We start from the raw sequence: 26976 nt of genomic DNA, 5'->3' as shown, positions 1-26976 counted from the left end.
GGTGTCTATGGAAATGTCGTCACGATGACAAATGAGCAATTTCATCCAATAATTAGCTATGCATATATGACTTCATCACGGGACTTTAAAGTCTGGGACACCTTGCACAGAAACGCCCTGAAAAATAAAATCAAAGGCCAAATATAATGTTTCGGGGATGCCGGGACTCGAACCCGGGGCCTCATATATGCGAAACATGTGCTCTACCTCTGAGCTACATCCCCACACCTGCTAACAGCTTCATCAAAGCCCATGTGAATTCAGAGACACCGAGCCAACATTCAGAGTCTCTGCAAGTGTCTGCATCAGGTCCTTTGAGCATATTGGATTCCAGGTTGAGTTTACTGCTTTCATAGGATTCTTGGGACATTTCTTGCATGAGAAAACAATCTATTTTCAACCAAAGGAAAAATAATAACAATAAAAATAATAACAACAACAATAATAACAACAAACCTTATGCTCTTTGAAGCAAGGTAAGCTAACAATGAATGATACTTTGAACTACTCAGTCCCATCAATTTTACTTCAACTTTACTTTGCAGGTGGTTCAACATGCCAGTATCATGGGGAATTAATAATTATATGTTGCTGATATGCGGTCATATCTGAGAGTATGAGTAGCTTCCGGAAACCCTCTCTAGCATACCGTCTTTCTCTTTTAAAACACGCCTTAGTTTCCGGGCTTGAAAGGCAGTTTTTATAATCTTGGTCAGGCTGGTCATTTTGTTTCTTAACGTTGCCAATACTGTCCATCACTCTATTTTGGCAATAACTAAATGTGCGGTGGCTACTGAAATATGTCCTCCTTTTCACACATCATCTAGTATATGTCTCAATATACAAAATCATTAAAGAAATACTGTATGTATGTTCAGATGAGTGAACTGTTGCCTGTTGCTGAGGTTGTTTTCAATTTCAGTGTCTTGTATATAAAGCTGTTGTGAACTGAAATAAATAAGTCTTTAAAAGAATATATGTCCTCTTTCTCCAGGTTATATATTTGGGTTGTGATGGCCAGATGACAATTAACATATGAAGAAACAGAAAATGATTTTTCCAAGTCTCTGTCCTGTTTTCCATGGCCACCAGCAGTGGGTATTGGAGAGTCATCCTCCACAAACTTGCCCGGTCTTCGTATGACAAGTCTTTATTTCTGAGTATTTTATGGGGGTGTCGAGAGTCCCCTCAGAGTCACCTGTCTCTCTTCCCTAAGTGTTAAGGATGTTGATGCTGTATGTTTCTCTTAGTGGAGCATCTACTCACCCTTCTGGACAACTTTTATTTCCTGAATTGTCTATTTTCTTAGTGTCTCCATTAGAAGCAGTCTGTATTCTGGATACAAGAAGACCGTCATCTGATATACAATTTCCCACATTCATTTTCCCAGGTAATAAAAATATGTTTCTATCATATATTTGGAAGAATAGACATTTTCTCACTTTATGGAATTCTTAACAATCCAGTTCTTCCTTTAATGAAAGGGGGTTTGCTGTATTTAAGAAGTTTGTTTGTAATTCATGAACCTGAACTTTCAATTGTATTTTGCTACAAGATTCATGTTAGAGTTGCATTATGGATTTCTTTTAGGTTTATTTTCCCTATTTACTGAGGGTCTGCCTGTATGTCTGTGTGTGCCGTATGCACGTTTGAGTGCAGATGCCCAATGAGACCAGAAGAGTCTGTCAGTTCCCCTGGATCTGGAATTACAGGCATCTGTCACCCACCATATGGGTGCTGGAAACTGAAGTCAGGTCCTCCGCAATAGCAAAAGGCACTTCTGTGATATCTCTCTAGTCCTGCGTAGATCATTTGTTCATTCTCGATTGACTTTTGTATCCTGCGATGTACGTTTGTCTATATTTATATTTGTGCATGGGGAGGTCTGCTTGTCCCAAAATAAGACAGAAAGACAGGGCATTGAAGGGGATATGAGAGGGAATACACAGCCCCTCACCCTGTAATCATTTTTACATTTTTGTGACATTCAGGAAACCTCAACCCAACTGATAGAGCCAAAATGACCTGCAGATATGATGCAACTATTCCTAAAGACATCCCAAATAATGTTTAAAATAACAACAAATAAACTAGAGTCTAAAGGTAGGGTTCATTCCTTAATATCACTGGATGTCTTCAAGAGGCTTCAGGGTTGATACCCAACACCTACCCGATGGTTCACACTGTCTGTAACTCCAGTTCCGAGAGATCTCATAAAGTCTGGTACCCTCTGTGGGCATTAGGGACTCATGTGGTGCACAGACTTCTCGTGGATAAGCATTCAAAAGCAGAAAATAAAAAACGTAATTATGTTTACTTAGGGGCAGAATACTTGTAGCCTTGAGATGAATGATGATAGCACTCTATTCTCTCTCCTAACTCACATAATCACCTTACAATTTAATTTACTGAAAGAAATTTTAAAAGGAATAAGCACAGTTAAAGACATTGCTTTTTATTTTCATTTTTTACTTTTTAATAACCTATTGAATATTTTTTCATAATGGAAAAATAGAACCCATTTAAAGAGTAAATATGTTCTTATAGTTAATTTTAAAACCTGAATATAGGCTTTAATGTAATTTAATCTTTTTTTTTAAAAGTTTGATAACTGTCTAGAATCCACAAAGACCACATAGAAGAAACGTGATCTTTTTTTTTAAAAGATTTTATTTATTTATTTATTATGTATACAGTATTCTGTCTGAAGGTATGCCTTCAGGCCAGAATAGGGCACCAGATCTCATTGCAGATGGCCGTGAGCCACCATGTGGTTGCTGGGAATTGAACTCAGGACCTCTGGAAGAGCAGGCAGTGCTCTCAACCACTGAGCCATCTCTCCAGCCCTGTAATTTAATCTTGAAATTTCCTGAATTACATTCTTTCAGCATTGTAACTTTAGAGCCATAAAAATCCTCCCATTTCTCCCTCTCCCACTGTACCTCCCTCCCTGCCCACCTCACACACCCTTTGCAATGTCACCTAATCTCATGTCTCTCTCTAGTCCACTCTCAGGCCGTCATGCAGGAGCCATCCTTATTCTGTGTGAGCTTCTGTCCACAGGATTAATAAGCTCACAACCTTTGCTTCATCCTGGCTGTTTCTGATATTCATTACTGCATCGTAGATTCATCTTTACCAGGGTCAAGGTCATCAAAGGGACAGGGTAATCCTCAGGTTGCTGGTCACTGTGCTGAGCTGTACCTCCCTACCACCACCAAGAGTCCCAGGAAAACCTCAGTGAAGAGCATATGCCTGCTTCTCTGAAGTGTCTTTGAGTCTTTGCTAAAGGTGTCCCCTCACACGTGTGTGACTCTTCTGTCCCCTTCATATTCTTTTCTGTCTTATTGTCATTTCCAATCAGGCACGCTGTCTACATTTCTCTAGGCTTATAAGGAGTCTGGAAGTCAGGTGTTCATCCTCCAAGTTTGTTCCTCTTGAAGGTGTTTTCAAGCTGGGGTTTTTCATATTCACTGTGAGTTTCAGAATAAGCCCATTAGTTTATGAAAAGTCTGTTAGAGTTCTGTTGGTATTGCACTGGATCTATAGGTCTGTTTGAGGAGAACAGACACCTGTATCTTCCATTGCATGAAGGGGATTGCAGAGTGAATTCTAATCGGTCTTAATAATAAAATCTGGAGTCAGATATTAGGAGGTTGAATCTATAAGATCAGAACAGCAGAGCAGCCAGCTTCCAGTTCTTTCCTCTATGAAACTCTCAGACCGAATGGAGCATCCTGTCTCTACAAGACCTCAGACTGAATGCCTGGATCTCCTGCCTCGCCCTACCTTATATTCCTCTCTTCAACGGCAGGGAAGAGACAGAAATCTTTAATAAATAACTAGGCAGTTTGGATGCTCACCTTAGGAGACCTGGATAGAGGTGGGCGGTCCTTGGGCTTCCCACAGGTCAGGGAACCCTTATTGCTCTTAGAGCAGATGAGGGAGGGTGACTTGATTGGGGGAGGGGGAGGGAAATGGGAGGCGGTTGCGGGGAGGAGGCAGAAATCCTTAATAAATAAATAAATAAATAAATAAAAAAACAAAAAAAAAAAAGGAAAAACAGAAAAGTGTGAGTCACCACTGCCTGACTCTGTTTCTCTTTTAGACTGGATCAATCTAATGTAGCCCAGCATGGCCTTGAACTCAGAGTTCTGTTTCTTAAGTGTTGGGAAAGGTGAGTGCCAACACTGCCTATACTCTATGGCTAACTAGTGACTATCTGCACACACTGATCCTCAGGCAAGCTTTATTGTCAGGGAGAAACAAAATATCACCACAGTCGACGAATCTATACATCTTTACTCTCAGCAATGATTTGTCCCATTCAGTGTCTAGGCACTACAGAGAAGTGGGCAGAGTTTTCCTAATTATTTCATATTTCCTAATGCTATCTCCAGTGACAGGCATTTTAAATTACAGCTTACACATTTCACTGTGGTCAACTGTCTGTGGGTAGATTTTAACAGAAGCTCTCTTTTAGGTTGGAATGTCAGGCTTCTTTCTCTATGATGAAAATGTCTTTGGTAACATATATTTGCTTTTGTTTCAATTTCATTATTTTGAAGTTGCAAGTGAATTATGAGAAAAGAAACAAATGTCCAACACCCAGTTTGGGGGAATTTTTCTAAGGCAGCCACAGGTCAAATGTTTGCCCAAATGGAATCTTTGGATCATAGAGATAGTCCTTCATCTCCCAGCCAGCTCCATCAGGGAGGTGTTGAGATCACGGTTGTAGAGAAAGAGGGGATACATGTGAAGAATTAGGTATGTATGTGTAACTCCAGAAAGGTTTGTTTTATGAAGAATACTTAGGTAATTATTTTCAAAATATCTAATATTATTTTTCCCAACAGAAAAGGATCAAGGTCAGTACTCGTGTGTTTCCCCTCTTGTTTTCCCATCAGAAATGCAGATTTTAGCAGTGTTGCTGTGGACTGTGTACAGAGGGGGTGTTTTATGGATGGTTCTTGCCATATGGATTATTACCATGATGCCTGCTAAGGTTTGCTCTGATACCTACTTCCCTGTGCAGTTACTAGTATACAAGCATTGTTTGTCTTTGAGTAAAGGTTCACTTTTATCGGTTTGCTTATTAATGTATTTACTCATGCGTTTGTGTCCACTCAGAAACACCCATTTTTAAAGGAGTACTCCTTTGTGATCATTATATATTGTGATGCTTAAATTATCCCATAACATGCCCGTGCGAGGACACACATTCAAGTGGACCTGCTCTTCATGTGTTATCTGCTTAGAATTCTGGATTATCTGACCACCCCCAGAAGACAGTAATCACCAAATGCTAGTTGTCAGTGACACTTTGTCTCCTCTTTCTGTCAATGTCAGGTCTCTTCTATGATGAGAACAACAGGAAGGCAGAGAGAACACGCAGAAGGTTGACAAGAAGCTGACATGAGCCCTTGTTTTCAGTATGTGAGAGTCGTAAGTGCCAATGGTGTGTGTGTGTGTATATGTGTGTGTGTGTGTGTGTGTGTGTGTGTGTGTGTGTGTGTGTGATGTGTACATGGGTGTGTATAGGAAGGATCTGTGAGATGAACAAACAAGAGGAAGATGTCACTGTACATCTTTGACTTGACTGGATGCAGACAGACTACTCCATCCCTATATTCAGTACAGTAGAGTGCATGAGCGTTCTCATCTGCCTTCCTCCCCTCTCCATGAGATTTCTCTCCCCTTACTCTGCCTTCTAGTAGAACAGGGGAGAAAACTGTGAACTCTCCATGCAGAACCAGCTCCTGGAGAAGAACCAAGTGTGGTGTGGTCTTGCCAGCCTGTTACCAGAGCAAGAGTGACAAGATCATGTGGGACTCACCAGGTGAGTCATTTCCTTTTCTCTTCCCATCCGTGTGACCAGCAGCTGATCAGTGATGCCTTGTAGGAACACATCATGTTGAGCAGGTAGCAGGAAAGAGCAGCACACTGTGGAACAATTGCATTCATAGACTCCCCAGATGACTGAAACCTGCATGGGTCCCTTTAAATAACCAGAACTGAAATGGAAGCCATCCCTATAATACCATTTACCCAAAGGGCCATGCATTACTGCATCACAAATGCAGAGACTGCTTATTAAAATGGTAGATATCTGGGTCCTCAACAGACACTGATTCCAACCCTAGGAAGTGGGTGTGGCATAGCCACTTCTTTCTGATGGCTGTCCATGTTAAAACGTATTGCTAGTGGGTTTGATATTCTGTCTTCCAGGATATGGAGTCACAGACTGCTTAAGTCCATACCATGTTCTCTTGTTACTGCCTTAAATACCAGTCTGTTACATGGCATATCAAGTAGACAAATCAATTCCTTCAGATATGTAATGTTTATCCAGGTATTCACATACTGGCCTCTTTTGTGAACACCTTGTTCCTGCACTGTGAAGACTAGCACGGGTCCTTGTATATCGTGTTAGATAGGTAAACTGTCAGTAAGCAGAAGAAATCAGTAATCAGAGCAATTCAATGTATTATTGGCGCTTTAATGATCATAAAGGGGACAGGAAATAGTTGTGATGGGGATTGTCGTACGTGATGTTACCCCTAAAGGTTTCAGAAGATAGCACGTGATCTGAGTCCTGAATGACAAAAAGAAGAAAATCCGTGCACAAACCAAGTTGTGGGCGTGCTTGCTTCCATGGAGAACAGTGGATCTAAGAGCAGAGAACAAGGCCAGTTGCCAGAGCCTTGAAGACAGCGTGGACACTGCTTGGGGATAGGACAGAAAGGAAAACGTTTGTCATTCTCAGCTCTGTATGACATTTGGATTATATGATCAGTGTGGAACGTGAGTTATGGAATTGTCATGATTTAATTCCTTTTGGTAGAAGGTGACTTGGCACTGCACAGAGAAAGGCCTGGGGAGGGCGAGATGAAGGAGTGTGTGGAGACAGTGGAGATGTTTCAGAAGACAGGGGAGGGATGGAAGTGTTGAAAGAGGGATGAAGCTATGCTGCAGTGATCAGCAGGAGAGCTGCCCTGTGCAGCCTTGTCTGGGAGAAGGCAGATAGCACCTGTATGCGCTGTGCATTTTCCTTGTGGAGACGTTGCTCTAACATCTCTGACCACATGGAGACACAGTGCTTCCATTTACTGACATCAGTTATTCCACATGTATTGACACAGGATAGTTTGAATACCCAAACTATTTATTGTAAAACTTAGCAATTTGATAACGTGTCAGCTGATGAATAATTTTCAGATGTAAACTTTTCTAAGTACAACTAACTGTAGCATAATTTCCAAAAGATTAAGAATCTAACATTTGTCTCATAAAAAGTGAACCCAAAATTCAATGTAGTTTTGAAAATGGCTGTTCTGCAGCATGTACTGCTCTTGGCAGATTTACAGATGAAGGAAGTGAGTAGGTTTTAGGCAGAGTTGAAGTGAAATCAGTCTCTAAATTCTGCAGCAACTGCTTGTCCCTATTTCTCCAGAAGAAGACTGCCTTTAGAAATGCGTATTTTTGACAGCTGGGCATGGAGCAAACATTCACAAGACAGAGGCAGTTGGATGTCTGAGTTCAAGGCCAGCCTGTAATTCCAATCGCATATATCAACATTAGTCTGTCACATATGCAGGAACTTGTGACTGGTATTTAAAGCAGATATTATCACTAAAGACCCCCAAATTAGCACATTAGCAGTGCAATGCTCTCAATTCACACAGTGGAAAGCAGGGCACAGGGTCTCACTCTGTTTTCTCCTCACAGAAATGCCCAGCCTGTGTTTGGAAAATGGGTCCAGGACATCCTGGCTCAGGGAACCAAAGTTGCTGGGGTTAGGAAGGTCCCACATCTCTCTGACTCTAGGAAAGTGGTTCTCAACCTGTGACTTGACCCCTTTAGCAAATGTCTATCCCCCAAACTATTTCCATCATGATTCTGAACTGTAACATTATTACAGCGATGATGTAACAACAGAAATAATTTTCTGGCTGGGATCACCACAACATGAGAAATTGTATTAAGAGATAAGTTACAGCATTAGGAAGGCTGAGAACCACTGCTGGACAGACATCCAAACACAGAATCCGAGTTCTCAGATATGTCTGGGATCCCTTCATCATTGTCCCCATACTCCTAGGGAGGCACACCCCACATCAGGACACACACACTCACATCTCTGTGCAAGGGGAACCCTGTTCTTCTTTCCCTGTCATTTCTATTTCCACACACTATGCTATATTTCCAAATTAGTTCTTTTTTTTTATATCTTCAAGCTCATCTTAAGGATGTGTCTGATTCTTTGACCAACCTTTTTCCTGTTTTGTGATTCTTCTGCAGGGTCTGGGTCATGGGCTGTGCACACACATCCACAGACAGTACAACAACAGCCTCTCGTCCCTTGTTGCTGACCTTTGAGGAAGCTGGGCATGTTAGGTAGGTTTGCTGGCAGGGGACTTGCTCTCGGGAACAGGATGTCCTTGCCAGAGGCTGGACTCGAGGATGCTACAGCACTTAGATCTGCCCAGCATCTGACGGCCCTGTTCGAATCTCTTCACAAATGTGGTGGGAGCACATTTGGGGATTTTTACAAGTGGTCCCTAGACACTGCTATGGCTCCCCTGGCAGTGCAGGACATTCCCAGCTATATTCTTGATTTCTCTGGTAGCTGTTCAATGAGAATGCTACACCATGAAAAGAAGCCATTGGTGAATTTAAAAAGCCACAGTATGGGGACTGGCGACATAGCTCACGTGGTAGAATGATTGTCCAGAATGTAAATTGCTCTGTGTTCTTTGACCCTCTGGGCATGTTCACCCTCACCTGTAATACCAGCACTCAAGGTGTAGAGGGAGGAGAAAAGAGACGTGAGAGTCATTACTGTTTATGTGAGTATGGCTCCCAGCCCCCATGGCAGATAGCTCACAACTGCCTTTAACTCCAGCTCCAACAGGAGTCAATGCCTCTGCCAATCATGTGCATACCACAGACAGACAGACAGACATAATTAAAAGTATAACTAAAATCTAAACAAGAAAAAAAAGAAGCATCAACTCCAGGTCATGGACCCAGGGGAAAACACAGTAGAATTTAAAATATGAACATTATAAAGGCTAACGGACTCTAACAGTCTACAGTATGGCAGGGGAGATGACTCAGTGGTTCAGAGTGCATTCTATTGTTGCCGAGGATCCAAGGTAGTTTCCAGCATCCATTTCCAACATCCTTGAAGGATCATACCTCAGCTCCAGGAAGGTATGACCTCTCCTGACCTTTGTAGGCACCGGAATTCATGTGTACATACACATAGGAATATACACAACGTAATCATTATTAAGTTATGTACATTTTCAAATTATGTACAAATTAAAATAATTGTTGTGAAATATTGAAGAAAAATGATCAAATGCCAGGCAGTAAATGAGAACAGCTTTCATCAGCGTTAGGTGGCAAATGCGTGCACTTCCAGCTATTTGAACACTGGGGTTACACAATCATTAGTGCTAAAAAGTTTCAGAACAGCCTGAATAGCATAGAGAGGCCCTAACTAAAAATGAAAACCAAACAAACACCCGAAATATCTCGGAAATGCTAAATTTCTTAAAATAGCAATCTTAGAGTCCATGGTTTTTCAAGAGATGTGGATATTTATAAATTAATTTTTTTGCAAGTAATTCAATGATAAAATTACTTATTTCTTGGGAATGCAACAATATACATGTAGAAATGGAATGAAAATGTTACTGGGCTGAGAAGAAAACAGTAGCATTAAGAATGTGTTTACATTAAAATGAATACTTGAGCTGGGGCAGTGTGCTAAGCTTGGAAGACCAGCAGCACTCTGAAGGCTGAGGGAGGAAGGGGAAGAGTCCCAGGATGGCCTGGGCTGCTCTGAGACTCTGCACTAAACACATAAAGTAGTTAGCAGGACTATTATCATTCCATTCACTGTGGGAAAGTTCTGTCATGGGAAGCCATCCTCTTTCCACCGGATGCGAGGCAGAGCCCTGTGCGCGCCTGTCAGACACATTAAAGATTACCATCGCCTAAATGGGGAAGTGACTTCTTCACCACCACATACAGCAAGGCGCACAGAAAATGGCAGCTGGGACTCTACTCAGATAGCTCACTCTCAGGAGAGTTCCCTGCAGACAGCCCTGTGCCTTAGGGGTATGAATCAGCCCAGCGACAGACACAGATTTCCTTATGGTACTACATGTGCTTTCCTGTGGTGTTTCAAATTTCGTATCCAGGAAGCAAAGTACTTTAAAGTGTAAACTGAGAAAATACTTGTGCTCGGGTAGTAAAAGTGGGGCTGGGGAGACAGCTAAATCAGTAAAGTCCTGGCCTTGTGAGCATGAGGCCCTGAGTGTCATTCCCAGAGTGCATCATCAAGAAAATGAAGTTAAACTACAGCAGGAAAAGTAGCAGGTGTGTCGGGAGATGCTTGTGTGTGAAGGTGGAGGCGAGCACATCCCTGCAGTGTACTGACCAGCCAACCCAGCCTGCCTTGCGTGTTCCAGGCCAGTGAGAAACCCTGTCTAAGTAAAACTTCAGGGGGACTGCGCCTGAAGTACAACACCGGAGGCTGCCTTCTGTCCCCGGGCCACATGCATGTGTGCATACAATTGCAGAGACACACACAGACACACACATATGCACACGGGCACACAACCACACACTGGATAAAGGATGTTTATACCTTCTGTACTTTAGAAGTAGTCATTGTGTTCCGTTTCTAGGCAATGAAGTAGAAGGATAAATGGAATCTACTCTCATGCTCTGTGCATGCCTATGTGCATGTGTGTGTGTGTGTGTGTGTGTGCGTGTGTGTATGTGTGTGTGTGTGTGTGTATGTGTGTGTGGGTATTTGCACACAGAGCTCCACCATCTCTATCTAATGAGGCTGCTTTATGTTAGCCTTAGACTGGGATTAGTCTTCAATCTCGGGTTTACATTTGATATACCTAAGATGTCAAGGTATATGTGCCAGGAAAATATACTGAGGTGAAAAAAAACACTGCTTTATTTCCAGAGGTGAGGTCCTTTCAAGTCCAGGTCACACCCAATGTTCCCTCCCACCCAAACATAGACTCCACTGGGCCCAAGACTCTCACTGATGTAGTTCCCACTATGGCCAGGAGGTGGCATTCAAACTACATGCCTACATTTATTTTCTTTAAAGGGCTGATGTTTTCTGGAATAGCAATGCGTTTTTAGTGTGTTTGGAAAGCTGGCACACATATAGAGCAGATCCATTTATGGATTGCAGCAAATGTAGTGCTCCACAACTCACTTCATCCTCCCTGAGTGTAAAGTGGGCAGTGCACACGGGATACAGAGTGGTGCTCTCTAGAGAATATGAATGTGGTGGTCACCTTGAATCCCCTGACACTGGGATGGATGGATTTCCTAGACTTTCCCTCTCCTCTCCAGGAGGCTGTGGTACAGCCCCCAGATCGCTCCCTGCCAGGCAAGTTGTATCCTGGTCAGTCACTGCCATTGTGTTGTACCATGCCTGCTGGGGATGTCCAAGAGCAACCTGGTGTTTGTGGTGTGGTTGCCAAGTACGCTTCCATGGAGTTTGTGGTGTGGTTGCCAAGTACGCTTCCATGGAGTTTGTGGTGTGGTTGCCATGTACATTTCTATGAATATGCTCTGCATTTGGTTTAGATGTAATATGTATTCACCCTTACGATTTAGACCAAGCTTGGGGTCCCTTCTCTGTTGCAGGAAGATCTCCAAAGTATTTCCTTTACCTCACCCTCATTTTGGAGCCACTAACTTGATATTGAAAGAGAAATTATCCCCTGAGCCCTACAAGAAGAGAGAACACAGAAGAAAAGAGGCAGGAACCCCAAGTCCCTTGACAGCCACAGGACATTGTCTTAGCTACTGTTCTATTGCTGAGAAGAGGCTCTGTGCTGAGGGTATTTACAGAACAAAGCATTAAATTGGGAGCTTGCTTTCAGTGTCAGAGGGTTAGTCCAGTACCATCACTGTGGGCAGCATGGCATCAGGCAGCCTGGCAAGGCACTGAAGCAGAAACTGAGAGTTTACATCCGGATCACAGGAGGGGGCAGAGGGCTTTTGAGACATCAGAACTCACACCCAGTGACAAACCTCGTCCAATAGGGCCACACATCCTAATCTTTCCTAAACCATCCACCATTGGGATTGAAATGTTAACCATAGGAGCTTATGGGGACCATCCTCATTCAAACTACCATCGTCCTGTAAGGGATTTCCTCTGCCCCATCAAGCTGCAGAGGGAGAATTGTGGTTGGCTAAGTACTCATAAGTGCATAGACTAGAATCTGTTCCAAGATGTCAGTCATTAATACAGGAGACTACTGTGTGACATTTGGGGAGAGCAGGAGGCCATTCAAGTTACTTGTCTGAAATAATGTGCTCTTCAGAAGACAGTAGTCCCCTTTTGGCCCTCTTCATGGATACTGAAACTGTATACTGAAACTGTAAAGGCCTTGAGCACACGGGAATTATACAAGATTGAGTGAAGGTACACACACATTCAATCACAAACACACACACACACACACTTCCTTCAGCCACGTCATCAATTTATTTCTGTGAATTAGTAGTTTATTGTGTGCCAGGCATTATCAATCTAACCCCACATCTACATGTCTCACACAATTTCTTTTTCCCTCTTTTGATCTGCTCAAGTGGATTACCATGGAAACCATTCAAAGAGACTGCCTTAAACTGTCTGGTCCACAAAGAAAAACAAATGCTGCCTGGGAAACCAAGGAAAATTTGGCGCATACTTCCCATAGTGATAGCTATCAGGCCCCACCCTGCTCCTGGCTATATCTCCCTTACAGAGGGGAGGGAGGATAAACCTCGTGTGGTGCCTGTCTTGGAAGTTATCCGGGGTGAGGAGTAGATTTTTTTCTGATTCTGCTTTCCATGTGATAGTGCAGTTAACATGTCTCCATAATTAACCAAGTATGGATGATCTATAAGAAAGCAGTTTGTTTAAGGGGGACATTGAGGTGACACCAAACACGTGACTTCCCTTTCCCACACTGTGGGACTACAGTCAGAGCTACAGGACACAGAGAGGAAGAGGAACCACGTCTTCAAAGACAAAGACAGGCAGAGGGTCTAGCCTGAGCATGTAACTCTCCTGATTTCAGGAAATGCTCACCACAGGTTTCTCATATAGGAGTCACCTCCTCTCAGCTCTCCCCGTGGGTAGTCTGAGAGCAAAGAGACACTCTTCTCCATTGCTGGAGAGAATGCAACTGTTCTCCAAGTCTATGGAGGGATCTGATGCTAGTGAAAACCACAAGCGTACATTCTGGGGACCAGGGATCTTTCTTCTAAGGATCCATCCCAAAGAACACAGAAGGGGACACAAAGACTCAGAGCAACAATGTAGAACTCCAAGAGCAGAACTATGAAAATCATCTGTGGGAAGGAGAGAGTGACGGCATGATCTCAGGTGTATCTACGACTGCTTTCCTCTGCTTACTGACAGTTTACCCATCTAACACGATACTCCAGGACCCCTGGTTATCTTCTCAGTACAAACATGGTGCCCACAAAGAGGCCAGTATGTGAATACCTGGATAAACATTACATATCTGAAGGAATTGATTTGCCTATTTAATATGCCGTATAAGACACTGATATTTAAGGCGGTAACAAGAGGACATGGTATGGAATTAAACAGTCTGTGACTCCATATCCTGGAAGACAGAATATCAAACCCACTAGCAATACGTTTTAACATGGACAGCCATCAGAAAGAAGTGGCTATGCCACACCCCATTCCCAGCATTTGATTCAGTGTCTGCTGTGGACCCAGATATCTACCATTTTAATAAGCACTCCCTGCAAATGTGATGCAGTAAAGCATGGCCCATTCAGGAAAGGGTCTGAAGGAATGGCTTCCATTTCAGGTCTGGTTATTTAAAGGGACCCATGCAGGGTTCAGTCATCTGGGGAGTCTATGACTGCCAATGTTCCACAGTGTGCTGCTCTTTGCTGCTACCTGCTCAACAGGATGTGTTCCTACCAGGCATCACAGATCCGCTGCAGGTAACAAAGATGGGAAGAGAAAAGGAAATGACTCACCTGGTGAGTCCCACATGATCTTGTCACTCTTGCTAGGTAACAGGCTGACAAGACCACACCACACTTGGTTCTTCTCCAGGAGCTGGTACTTCATGGAGAGTTCACAGTTTTCTCCCCTGTTCTACTAGAAGGCAGAGTAAGGGTAGAGAAATCTCATGGAGAGGGGAGGAAGGCAGATGAGAATGCTCATGCACTCTACTGTACTGAATATAGGGATGGAGTAGTCTGTCTGCATCCAGTCAAGTCAAAGATGTGCAATGACATATTCCTCTTGTTTGTTCATCTCACAGACCCTTCCTATACACACCCATGTGCACATCACACACACACACACACACACACCATTGGCACTTACGACTCTCACATACTGAAAACAAGGGCTCATGTCAGCTTCTTGTCAACATTCTGCGTGTTCTCTCTGCAGTCCTGCTGTTCTTCTCATAGAAGAAACCGGATATTGATAGACAGAGGACACAAAGTGTCACTGACAACTAGCATTTGCTGGTGACTTCCTTCCCAGGGGCAGTCAGATAATCCAGAATTCTAGGCAGATAACACATGAAGAGCAGGTCCACCTGAATGTCTGTCCTCGCACGGACACGTTATGGGATAATTTAAGCATCACAATATATAATGATCACAAAGGAGTACTCCTTCAAAAATGGGTGTTTCTGAGTAGACACAAATGCACGAGTATGTACATTAATAAGCAAAACAGAAAAAAGTGAAACTTTACTCAAAGACAAGCAATGCTTTTAGACTAGTAACTGCACAGGGATATAGGTATCAGAGCAACACTTAGCAGGTGTCATGGTAATAATCTATATGGCAAGAACCATCCATAAAACACCCCTCTGTACACAGTCCCTAGCATACACTGCTAAAATCTTCATGACTCATGGAAAAACACATGAGTACTAACCTGTGGACTGTGGTGATATTGTCCCATGACAATAAAGCTTGCCTGTGGATGAGTGTGTGCACATAGCCACTATTAGCCAGAAAGGCCAGGCAGTGGTGGCACTCACCTTTCCCAACAATCAAGAAACAGAACTCTGTTCCATTACTCAATTCCATTGATCGTAAAATGAGGGCGGGGGAGAATAGTCTGAATTGCATATGAGGCACTTGCCTCACCTTAGCCATTGAACTCCTGCTGCTGGCCGTGAGTCTGTTCCGAAATCCAGCGAGGGGGGCATCTGCCAGCCATGAGGGTGCTGGCCTATCCTGCCCAGTCTGCCCGCAAGGAACCCTGCTCTCTGGGAACTCACCTCCCCTCTAGGGGAGAGCCCCCCCCCGTTGGAGCCCCGGGGAGCCCCAGTCTCAGACCTTCCCAGGGGCCAGGGAGTGATGAGCACTCAGCACGTGGCCCAGCCAATGAGCTTCCTCTGCCTTTCATGGTCATGGTGTCATCAGGACCGAGGTTGCTATCATAGATCATTACTGGGTCTTTGGTCTTGTTGCAGCTTGGGTCTATGTTAACATCCATGGTCCACGCTGCCACCAAAGGGCACACAGGAGCCTGGAGTCTGGGCTGTGTCCTCTGGCCATGTTGGGATCTGAGCGCTGTGTTGCCATTGGAGTGACACTGATCTGAGAGACCCGAGCTGCCAACTGGTGCCATGATGTTGTCCATGCCTGAGCTGCTGACAAGGGCCATATCTGTGACCCAGCAATAGCCAGGGTCTTTGTCTTCCTGACTCCTGTTACCACTGAAGGCCATGCGAATGCCTGAGGTGTGGGCCACCACCTGAGGCCACGTTGGTGTCCAAGGGCTTTGCTGCAGCTGGTGCCATCTTGATCTGTGTGGTCTGTGAAACCACCTGGGAAATGGTGACATCAAGGACAAGTTGCTGCCAGGATCATGTTGGGTCCATGGTCCTACCAGAGCTAGGGTATGTGCTGATGTTTGTTGCCCATGTTACTACATAGGGGCCTTAAGAACCAAGAATGATGATATCCAAGGGCCAGGCTGAGCTGGTTCTGCCCTTTGGTGGACATTGTGTCAAGAGCTGGCCCTGACCTTCACAGGAGGGCTAGTCCCACACCTCACCATGGGCATTGGAAAACTGGGCCTGGTGCCATGGGCATAGGTGAGCTGGCTTCGGCCCTATCCTAAGGCAGGCAGCCCCTGTGGAATGACCTGATCAGCTCAGCTACCACCCAGGCCCATATTGAGGTTCTTGGCTTGGCCCATCCTAACATCTACACCATCTAAGGCCTACTGGAATGCTGGAATTGACTGGTCCTGTGGAACAATACCTGCAGAATCTCCGTTACTTGGGGTGACTGCAGGATATCCTAGGGGAGTTTTGTTGAGGGTCCCATGATGATAGTGTACCAGAAACTAGAGGCCATGAACGAGTTCAATGACTGATTGCAATGAAAATTTACAAGTAAATATGATGGACAAAAGGGTATACTGTGTGACTCTCCTTATATGTAGATCGTATTAAAGTGTAATAGAAGCCCTAGTACTGCTTCTGATGACTTCAGTTGGATCCCCAGGACCCACATTGTGGAAGCAGAGAAATGACTCCTGCATGTGGTCCTCTGACCTCTACACGTACACTGTAGATCATGTATGGCCTTGCCAGACACACAAAATAGGAAGACAACTAAATGTAAAAAATGTAAATGGACATAACTTACCAAACACAAAACAAAAGCCAAAAATAACCGATGTTCTTATTGCTGACTGAAATAGACTCTAAAATGATTGCTTTTTTCAAGACATATATCTGAAACAAAGGCATTAAAATATTAAAGTGAACACTTAAAAAGAAGTAAACACATACCGTTCAGGAACACATAATTAGAAATCTAGAGTTATAATCTTAAGTCCGGTGTTGTACCTCAGGTGCCATCCCCCTGAAGTTTTTCTTAGACAAGGTTTCCAACTGGCCTGGAACACGCAAGACAGGCTTGGTTGGCTGGGCAGTACACTGTAGGGATGGGCTCGCCTCCACCTTCACACACAAGCATCTCTCGACACCTGCTACTTTTCCTGCTGTAGTTTAACTTCATTTTCTTGATGATGCTCTCTGGGAATGACACTCAGGGCCTCATGCCCACAAGGCCAGAACTTTACTCATTTAGCTGTCTCCCCAGCCCCACTTTTACCACCCGAGCACAAGTATTTTCTCAGTTTACACTTTAAAGTACTTTCCTTCCTGGATACAAAATTTGAAACACCACAGGAAAGCACATGTAGTACCATAAGGAAATCTGTGTCTGTCGCTGGGCTGATTCCTAACCCTAAGACACAGAGCTGTCTGCAGGGAACTCTCCTGAGAATGATCTGAGTTGAGTCCCACCTGCCATTTTCTGTGCGCCTTGCTGTATGTGGTGGTGAAGAAGTCACTTCCCCATTTAGGCGATGGTAATCTTTAATGTGTCTGCCTGGGGCGCACAGGGCTCTGCCTCGCATCCGGTGGAAAGAGGATGGTTTCCCATGACAGAAATAAGCTGAAACTTTCCCACAGTGAATGGAACGATAATAGTCCTGGTAACTCCTTTATGTGTTTAGTGCAGAGTCTCAGAGCAGCCCAGCCCAGCCTGGGACTCTTCCCCTTCCTCCCTCAGCCTTCAGAGTGCTGCTGGTCTTCCAAGCTTAGCACACTGCCCCAGCTCAAGTATTCATTTTAATGCAAACACATTCTTAATGCTACTGTTTTCTTTTCGGCCCAGTAACGTTTTCATTCCATTTTCTACATGTGTATTGTTGCATTCCCAAGAAATAAGTAATTTTATCATTGATTTCCCTACAAAAATTTATTTTATAATGATCTACATCTCTTGAAAAACCAGGGAATCTAAGATGGTTTTTCTAAGAAATTTAGCATTTTCTGAGATATTTTTGGTTTTTGTTTGGTTTTCATTTTGAGGCAGGGCCTCTCTATGCTATTCAGGCTGTTCTGGAACTTCTTAGCAGTAATGATCCTGTAACCCCAGTGTTCAAATAGCTGGAAGTGCACACATTTGCCATATAAAACTAATGAAAACTGTTTTCACTATTGCCTGGCATTTGAGCATTTTTCTTTAATGTTTCACAGCAATTATTTTAATTTGTAACAAATTTTAAGGCAAAGAATGTGCATAACTTAATAATAATTATGTTGTGTATATTTCTGTGTGTATGTACACATTAATGCAGGTGCCTACAAAGGTCAGGAGAGGTCATATCTTCCTGGAGCTGTGGTACGGTCCATCACAGAATTTGGAAATGGATGCTGGAAACAGACCTTGCGTCCTCAGCAAGAATAGAATGCACTCTTAACCACTGAGCCATCTCTCCAGGAAGACTGTAGACCGTTAAAGTCCGTTGGCCATAATAATGCTCATATTTTAAATTCCACTGTGTTTTCTCCTTGGTTCAATGACCTGGAGCTGATGCTTCTTTTTTTGGTTAGATTTAGTTTTACTTTTACTTATGTCTGTCTGTCTGTCTGTCTGTCTGTCTGTCGGTCTGTGATATGCACATGATTGGCAGAGGCATTGACTCCTGATGGGGCTGGAATTAAAGGCAGTTGTGAGCTATCTGCCATGGATGCTGGGAGCCATACTCACATAAACAGTAATGACTCTCACGTCTCTTTTCTCCTCCCTCTACGCCTTGAGTGCTGGTATTACAGGTGAGGGTGAACATGCCCAGAGGATCAAAGAACACAGAGCAATTTACTTTCTGGACAATCATTCTACCACGTGAGCTATGTCGCCCGTCCCCATACTGTGGCTTTTTAAATTCACCAATGGCTTCTTTTCATGGTATTGCATTCTCATTGAAGAGCTACCAGGGAAATCAAGAATATAGCTGGGAATGTCCTGCACAGCCAGGGGAGCCATACTAGTGTCTAGGAACCACTTTTAAAAATCCCCAAATGTGCTACCACCACATTTGTGAAGAGATTCGAACAGGGCCGTCAGATGCTGGGCAGATCTAACTGCTGGAGCAATCTCGAGTCCAGCCTCTGGCAAGGACATCATGTTCCTGAGAGCAAGTCTCCTGCCAGCAAACCTACCTTAGATGCCCAGCTTTCCAAAGGTCAGCAACAAGGGACTGGAGGCTGCTGTTGTACTGTCTGTGGTTGTGTGTGCAGAACAATGACCCAGACCCTGCAGAAGAATCACAAAACAGGAAAAAGGTTGGTCAAAGGATCAGACACATCCTTAAGATGAGTGATGAAGATATAAAAAAAGCTAATTTGGAAATATAGCATAGTGTGGTGAAATAGAAATGACAGGGAAAGAAGAACAGGGTTCCCCATGCACAGAGATGTGAGTGTGTGTGTCCTGATGTGGGGGTGTGCCTCCCTAGGAGTATGGGGACAATGATGAAGGGATCCCAGACATATTTGAGAAGCCGGATTCTGTGTTTGGATGTCTGTCCAGCAGTGGTTCTCAGCCTGCCTAATGCTGTGACTTGTCTCTTAATACAATTCCTCATGTGGTGATCCCATCCAGAAAATTATTTTTGTTGCTTCATCATCGCTGTAATATTGTTACAGTTCAGAATCATGATGGAAATAGTTTTGGGGATAAACGTTTGCTGAAGGGGTCACAAGTCACAGGCTGAGAACCACTGTTCTAGAGTCAGAGAGATATGGAATCTTTTTAGCCCCAGCAACTTTGGTTCCCTGAGCCTGGATGTGCTGGACCCATTTTCTTTTCTTTTTTTTTTTTAAATCTTTTTTTTATTGAGAAAATGAGAAAAAAAACAAGTTTCCACCTCCTCCCAGCCTCCCATTTCCCTCCCCCTCCTCCCACCCCTCTCCCCCTCCTCCCACCCTTCTTCCCCTCCCCCCACTCTTTTCCCCCCTTCTCCAGTCCAAAGAGCTGTCAGGGTTCCCACAGGCTGGGCATTTCTGTGAGGAGAAAAGAGAGTGAGACCCTGTGCTCTGAGCCCTGCTCCCCAATCTGTGAAATGAGAGCATTTGAATGCTCACCTAGTGATTTTAGGGGCCTTTAGTTATAATATCTGCTTTAAATACCAGTCAGAAGTTTCTGCGTATGCGGCAATTGGAAATACAGGCTGGCCGTGAACTAAGACTTTATACTGTCTCTGTGTTCCGACGTAAAATGAATGCAGGCAGATTGTAAAAAAATTATATACATCTTTAATGTAGAAATAGACTTACAGTACCATGGTTCCCGCAGAGAAACAGGAAGCAGAAGGGATGTGCTTGGCTCCTGCTAGCCCAATTTATAAGTAAACATTCGCCCGAGGCAAGCCCGCCCCCTAAGGGGCTGGCTTAACACTACATCTCTGTCTCCTGAGTCCTGGGAATAAATGCGTGCTCCACGCCCACCTGTCAGAAATACGCATTTCTAAAGGCAGTCTTCTTCTGGAGAAAGAATAGGGACAAGCAATAGCTGCAGCACCTAGAGACTGATTTCACTTTGACTCTGCCTAAAGCCTACTCACTTGCTTCATCTGTAAACCTGCCAAGAGCAGTGCATGCTGTAGAACAACCACTTTCAAAAATACTTTAAACGTTAGGTTTGCTTTTCATTAGACAAATGTAAGATTCTTATTCTTTTGGATATTCTGCTACAGTTAGTTTTACTTAGAAACGTTTACATCTGAAAATTATACATCAGCTGACACGTTATCAAATTGATAAGTTTTACAACAACTAGTTTGGGTAATCAAACTACCCTGTGTCAAATACACGTGGAACAACTGATGACAGTGAACGGAAGCACTGTGTCTCCATGTGGTCAGACAAATCCAGAGATGTTAGAGCAACGTCTCCACAAGGAAAATGCACAGCACACACAGGTGCTATCTGCCCTCTCCCAGACAAGGCTGCACAGGGCAGCTCTCCCGCTGATCACTGCAGCATGGCTTCATCCCTCTTTCAATCCACTTCCATCCCTCCCCTGTCTTCTGAAACATCTCCACTGTCTACACACTCCCTCATCCCGCCCTCCTCAGGCCTTTCTCAGTGCAGTGCCAAGTCACCTTCTACCAAAAGGAATTAAATCATGACAATTCCATAACTCACCTTCCACACTGATCATATAATCCAAATGTTATACACAGCTGAAAACGACACACATATTCCTTTCTATCCTATCCCCAAGCAGTGTCCACGTTGTCTTCAAGGCTCTGGCCACTGGCCTTGTCCTCTGCAATCAGATCCACTGTTCTCCCTTGGGGCAAGCACGCCCATAATATGGCTTGTGCATGGCATTGCTTCTTTTTGTCATTCAGTACTCAGATCACATGCTAACTTCTGAAACCTTTGGGGTAACATCACGTACCACAATCCCCATCACAAATATTTCCTATCAACTTTATGATCTTTAAAGCGCCAATAATACATTGAATTGCTCTGATTACTGATTTCTTCTGCTTACTGACAGTTTACCTATCTGACACGATATACAAGGACCCGTGCTAGTCTTCACAGTGCAGGAACATGGTGCTCACAAAGGAGGCCAGTATGTGAATATCTGGATAAACATACATGAAGGAATTGATGCGTATTTGACATGACAAGTAACACACTGGTATTTACGGGAGTAGCAAGAGAACATGGTATGGAATTAAGCAGTCTGTGACTCCATATCCTAGAAGACAGAAAATTAAATCCACTGGCAATACTTGTTAACATGGACAGCCATCAGAAAGAAGTGGTTATGCTACACCCCACTTCACAAGGTTTGATTCGGTGTCTATTGTGGACCCAGATATCTACCATTTTAATAAGCACTCCCTGCAAATGTGATGCAGAAATGCATGGCCCATTCGAGAAACCGTCTGAAGGAATGGCTTCCATTTCAGTCCTGATCATTTACAGGGACCCATGCAGGGTTCAGTCATCTGGGGAGTCTATGACTGCCATTGTTCCATAGTGTGCTGCTCTTTGCTGCTGCCTGCTCAACAGGATGTGTTCCTACAAGGCATCACAGATCACCTGCTGGTCACAGAGATGGGAAGAGAAAAGGAAATGACTCACCTGGTGAGTCCCACATGATCTTGTCACTCTTGCTAAGTAACAGGCTGGCAAGACCACACCAAACTTGGTTCTTCTCCAGGAGCTGGTTCTGCAAAGAGAGTTCACAGTTTTCTCCCCTGTTCTGCTAGAAGGCAGAGTAAGGGTAGAGAAAGCTCATGGAGAGGGGAGGAAGGCAGATGAGAACGCTCATGCACTCTACTGTAGTGAATATAGGGATGGAGTAGTCTGTCTGCATCCAGTCAAGTCAAAGATGTGCAGTGACATCTTCCTCTTCTTTGTTCATCTCACAGAACCCTTCACACATACACACACACACACACACACACACACACACACACACACACACACACACCATTGGCTCTTACGACTCTCACATACTGAAAACAAGGGCTCATGTCAGCTTCTTGTCAACTTTCTGCGTGTTTTCTCTGCCTTCCTGTTGTTCTTATCATAGAAGAGACCTGACATTGACAGAAAGAGGAGACAAAGTGTCACTGACAAGAAGCATTTGGTGATTACTGTCTTCTGGGGGTGGTCAGATCATCCAGAATTCTAGACAGATAACACATGAAGAGCAGGTCCACTTCAATGTGTGTGTGTCCTCCCACGGGCACGTTATGGGATAATTAAACCATCAAAATATATAATGATGACAAAGGATTACTCCTTTAAAAAATGGGTGTTTCTGAGTAGACAAAAAAGCATGAGTAAATACATTAATAATCAAAAGAAAAAAGTAAACTTTACTCAAAGACGAGCAATGCTTGTATACTAGTAACTGCACAGGGAAGTAGGTATCAGAGCAACCCTTAGCAGGCATCATGGTAGTAATCCATATGGCAAGAACCATCCATAAATACCCCCTCTGAACACAGTCTACAGCAACACTGCTAAAATCGGCATTTCTGATGGGAAAACAAGAGGGGAAACACACGAGTACTTGACCCTTTCGTGTTGGGAAAAATAATATTAGATATTTTGAAAATAATTACCTAAGTATTCTTCATAATACAAATCTTTTTAGAGTTACACATACATACCTAATTCTTCACATGTACCTCTTCTTTCTCTACAACCGTGATCTCAACACCTCCCTGATGGAGCTGGCTGGGAGGTGAAGGACTAAATCTATGATTCCAAAGATTCCATTTGGGCAAACATTTGACCTGTGGCTGCCTTAGAAAAATTCCCCCAAACTGGGTGTAGGACATTTGTTTCTTTTATCATAATGCACTTGTAACTTCAAAATAATGAAATTGAAACAAAAGCAAATATATGTTACCAAAGACATTTTCATCATAGAGAAAGAAACCTGACATTCCAACCTAAAAGAGAGCTTCTGTTAAAATCTACCCACAGACAGTTGACCACAGTGAAATGTGTAAGCTGTAATTTAAAATGCCTGTCACTGGAGATAGCATTAGGAAATATGAAATAATTAGGAAAACTTTGCCCGCTTCTCTGTAGTGCCTAGACACTGAATGGGACAACTCATTGCTGAGAGTAAAGATGTATAGATTCGTTGACTGTGGAGATATTTTGTTTCTTCCCTGACAATAAAGCTTGCCTGAGGATCAGTGTGTGCAGATAGTCACCTGTTAGCCAGAGAGGACAGGCAGTGTTGGCACTCACCTTTCCCAACACTTAAGAAACAGAACTCTGAGTTCAAGGCCATGCTGGGCTACATTAGATTGATCCAGTCTAAAAGAGAAACAGAGTCAGGCAGTGGAGACTCACATCTTTCGTCAGTGCTTTGGTGTCACACACCTTTAATCCCAACACGAGGGAGATGGAGAATGAAAAGGAAAGTGGCTGGGAAAAGAGAGGAATATAAGGTGGGAGGAGATAGGAGATCCAGGCATTCAGTCTGAGGTCTTGTAGAGACAGGATTCTCCATTTGGTCTGAGGATTTTGTCGAGGAAAGAACTAGTGTCTGGCTGCTCTGCTGTTCTGATCTTATAGCTCCAACCACTTAATATCTGACTCCAGATTTTATTATTAAGACCAATTAGAATTCACTCTGCAATCATCTTCATGCAATGGAAGATACAGGTGTCTGTTCTCCTCATACAGACCTATAGATCCAGTGCAATACCAACAGAACTCTAACAGACTTTTCATAAACCAATGGGCTTATCCTGAAACTCACAGTGAGTATGAAAAACCCCAGCTTGAAAACAACCTTGAACAGGAACAATGTTGGAGGATGAACACCTGACTTCCAGACCCCTTATAAACCTAGAGAAATGAAGACAGCGTGCCTGATTGGTAATGACAATAAGACAGAAAAGAATATGAAGGGGACAGAAGAGTCACACACGTGTGAGGGGACACCTTTAGCAAAGACACAAAGACACTTCAGTGAAGCAGACATATGCTGGTCACTGAGTTTTTCTGGGACTCCCTGTAGTGGTAGGGAAGAGCAGTCCAGTACCTTGACCAGCAGCCTGAGGATCACCCTGTCCTTTGACAACCTTGACCCTGGTATACTGGATCTAGGCTGCAGAAAAGAATTTCAGAAAAAGCCAGGATGAAGCAAAGGTTGTGAGCTTATTAATCCTTTGGACAGAAGCTCGCATAGAATAAGCATGGCTCATGCATCACGGCCTGAGTGAGGACTAGAGAGAGCCATGAGATTAGGTGTCAGTACAAAGGGTGTGTGAGGAGGGCAGGAGAGTGAGAAATGTGAAGATTTTTATGGCTCTCAAAGTTACATTGTTTAAAATTACATGTAAGAATACTTTGAGTCTTTAAATGGGTTCTGTTTTCCCATTAGGAAAAATATACAATACGTTATTAAAAAGTCAAAAATAAAAAATAATTTTTTGAAATGTTCTTATCGCTTTTAAAATTTCTTTTAGTAAATTAAATTGTAAGGTTAATATGTGATTTTACAAGTATTCTTGTCCTAAGTAAGCACAATTAATTAATTAATTTTTATTTGCTTACTGTTTGTCCACAGGGAAGTCTGTGCACCACATGAGTGAGTACCTACTCTCACAGAGGGCACCAGAGTTTGAGATGTCACGATATCTGCGTAGCACTAACACCGACCAGGGAGATCTGGGATAGCTGATGTAACATACTCACTTCACAGTGCCTTGATCCTTCCACCCAAATGAGATGACAAGGCATTTAGGCACATGGGATCACATTTAACCTCAAAGAGCTGCTAATGAACAGAAGATGAGGTACTGTTATCATATTGAATGGTTAAGGATGGGGATAGGGAACTAACTTACCCTTAATGTCCCAATGTTCAGTTCACACTTCCTGTTTGGTGGACATCACAGCACACTGGGTTCTTCCCCATGAACTCCTGCTTCTGAGTTGCAGAGATTAAACCCTTTGCTTTACACTAGAAGGTAACATAAGGGAAAAGAAAACTCATGAAATAGAGGAAACCAGGATGAGAAAGCACATAAATCCCAGGGGATGCAATGATGGTGCCTTGTCTGTGCAGACGACATTAATGGAAGGTACACATTGATGTTTTCCATCCTCCCAGGTCATCTCACCACCCTGGGCACACACAGTGATAACTGTGACTGCCAACACATACTGGGAATGTGAGCTTGTGCATTTCCCATTCCCGTGGCAAGAACTCCCCCTCTCTGTGTGCACTCAGGCCCCTACTTTCATGCCACAGTCTTCCATGGGCAGCACAAAGGAGGCAAGGGAAATCTGCCAACCACATAAATACACAGGATTTGTTTTCTCTCAATTCAGGCCCTGAAAATGATTCTTTGAGGTAGGTATCATTACTTCCTTTCCACACAGGGGCTCAGATAGTACAATGCTTAGACCCAAGACATTCTCCAGAGGCACCAGATGAACATTGATGCCATCTTAAATGGATTCCTCTGGCCAATATTGGGACAAATGGAGCATGGAAATAGAGAACGGCAATAGAGAGGAAAACAGTTTGGGAAAATGGGTGTTGAGCCATACTGATATAAGTCAGCACATGAGTAAAGAACTATGGAGATAAGTAAGCAGTATACTACACACCAGGTCATCATTGAAGAGGACCAGGAGAATTATAACACATAACCTATCACAGCAGTGAGTGATTAACTAACTTTCACACATATATATCCAGAGACATATTTGCAAAAGCATGAGTATATACACAACACACTCTAACAATTGTGAATGTAAACACACAGCTCTCACCTCGAAGGAAGAAGAGAGTTCACTCTGGAGTCAAATATCTGTGAGTAAACAGGAGTGAGACAGGTTTATGTTAGTACAAATTGCATGTTACAATGTGGAAACAGTTTCATGAACTTTCTATAATAACAGAATGAGGAAACTATAGACTCTCTTTAGTACATTGGTGATAATATTAAGTAGACTATTATGGTAAAGCAGAGAAACCTCAGCTACAGGCACTAGCTACTATGTGATGACACACAGTCCTTTGACTGGTAGAAACTTATAGCTTTGTTAAGGAGACATATTCTGATATTTTAAATGTGAGGTCCAACGACATCTGTTACTGACAAGTTGTGTTAGGTAAGTCCAACACAGGGGGCCCAATGAGTGGCTACTCATGGGCTCAAGAGAACACGAAGGAAATTGTAATTAGGCCCTGGGACTGCGACTTCCACCATCTCCATATCACTGCAGGTCTAAGAGTCAATCAACCAGTTTTTGCAGACCAGCCTCTGCCAAGGAATTCCTGTACACACACACACACACACACTCACACAGACACACAGACACACACACACACACACACACACACACACAACACCTCTCATTCTCACTCTCCTAGCTCCCTGGTGCTTACTGAGAGCTCAAGGGGTACAACCACGTTACAACAGATTCATCTCTGACCACACATGGGATGGTGAGAGCTACTAACTTATGTGGTTTGAATGAGATTCCTGTGACGATGGTCATGGACTTCTCTCTTGCACATTTCTCTCATTTATTTCAGACT

General features: G+C 43.4%; 2 long non-coding RNA genes and 1 other non-coding gene across 3 annotated transcripts in view; 1 reads left to right on the top strand and 2 right to left on the bottom strand.

Annotated features, from left to right (window-relative positions):
* Positions 1–40: 40 nt before the first annotated feature.
* LOC142840236 (uncharacterized) lies at positions 41–26976 on the bottom strand. Its single transcript, XR_012908929.1, has 4 exons — positions 26899–26976; positions 26205–26242; positions 25271–25386; positions 41–117 (listed from the first exon to the last, which is right to left on the bottom strand). It is a non-coding gene; the product is annotated as an uncharacterized LOC142840236 (long non-coding RNA).
* On the bottom strand, positions 153–224 carry Trnaa-cgc (transfer RNA alanine (anticodon CGC)). Its single transcript has one exon. It is a non-coding gene; the product is annotated as a tRNA-Ala (tRNA).
* Positions 15460–26976, top strand: part of LOC142840235 (uncharacterized) — an 88881-nt gene continuing 77364 nt past the window's right edge. The window contains exon 1 of the long non-coding RNA XR_012908928.1: positions 15460–15959. This is a non-coding gene — a long non-coding RNA (uncharacterized LOC142840235). The remainder of the gene's footprint in view (positions 15960–26976) is intronic.

The sequence above is a fragment of the Microtus pennsylvanicus genome, chromosome X, assembly GCF_037038515.1.
Source record: "Microtus pennsylvanicus isolate mMicPen1 chromosome X, mMicPen1.hap1, whole genome shotgun sequence".
NCBI classification, from domain to species: Eukaryota; Metazoa; Chordata; class Mammalia; order Rodentia; family Cricetidae; genus Microtus; species Microtus pennsylvanicus.
Note: the sequence above shows the minus strand (reverse complement) of the source record. Positions and strands in the feature narration are given on the sequence as shown.